The 1,007-nt window shown below is 35.2% G+C and overlaps 2 long non-coding RNA genes across 10 annotated transcripts in view; one reads left to right on the forward strand and one right to left on the reverse strand.

Moving 5' to 3' along the window:
* The window catches only part of LOC128249185 (uncharacterized), a 201,660-nt gene that overhangs the window by 184,034 nt on the left and 16,619 nt on the right, over positions 1 to 1,007 (reverse strand). The gene's annotated exons all lie outside the window — the stretch shown is intronic.
* Positions 1 to 1,007, forward strand: part of LOC128249186 (uncharacterized) — a 34,782-nt gene that overhangs the window by 10,553 nt on the left and 23,222 nt on the right. The gene's annotated exons all lie outside the window — the stretch shown is intronic.

The raw sequence follows: 1,007 nt of genomic DNA on the forward strand, positions 1-1,007 counted from the left end.
TATATATATATATATATATATATATATATATATATATATATCTATCCACCCGTTTATAAATACTTAGTTTCCTAGCGAAATGCATCAACCAGTGACGCTGTAACTCTGATTGAATACCGTGGAGGGAGAAAAAAAATAACTACGCATGATTTTATTCCGAAGAAAGTGAAGACGTCTTTGAAGCTTAGCTAAGTAGATGCATGTATATTTATATATATATATATATTTATATAAGTAAACAAACAACTTTATGCGTAGCTAGTGAATAGACGGTGCACTGGCTGGTCTGACCTTGTATACAGATAAAAAAAAGCCAGACCAAAGAGAAAAAATGGCACCCAAACAAACATTAATTGCCGCGTCTATGATTAGAAGTGCTAAATTCAACGTGAATTAGCAACAAGCCAGCAGCCGCCATTACAACTAGGTATACCATTGGACCAATTCCCAGCCAAAAATGGGCAAAGATATGTTAGTACTACTACTACTACTCTTACCCAGTTGCTGTCTAGGTTGTTGTTCCTATTTCTATACCTAGGTAAGGTGCTTCTGTTTGACGTATTCGAATGCCTCATGCGTACATCAGTGAATTACACAAATATCTAGATAGCACATGGACGGTAAAATCTCTATCCATCTCATTCTTTTGTAAATACGCTTCTTCCTTGATGTTAGTTTTATTTACGTCTACATTTCCCCTACTCTTATAGTCGCATCCCTTCACTCACTTATGCTCTACGGAGTTCTATAATTATCAACCATTCTAGCTCCATTTGAAGCTATATTCCTTATTCGCAGTATTTATGCGCGTCATACCGCTTATTTCGAAGACGTAGAAATTTGAAAAAATAAAAAAAAGAAAAAGAAAACAAAATAAAAACACGGAAACACACACATACACATACACACACACACACACACACACACAAACATACAAACTCACACGCATATTTGCCTAAATAAACTACTGATATAATAATATATGCATGCTCCTTTCACATCCCCCC

This window comes from Octopus bimaculoides, chromosome 12 (genome assembly GCF_001194135.2).
Source record: "Octopus bimaculoides isolate UCB-OBI-ISO-001 chromosome 12, ASM119413v2, whole genome shotgun sequence".
In the NCBI taxonomy this organism is placed as follows: Eukaryota; Metazoa; Mollusca; class Cephalopoda; order Octopoda; family Octopodidae; genus Octopus; species Octopus bimaculoides.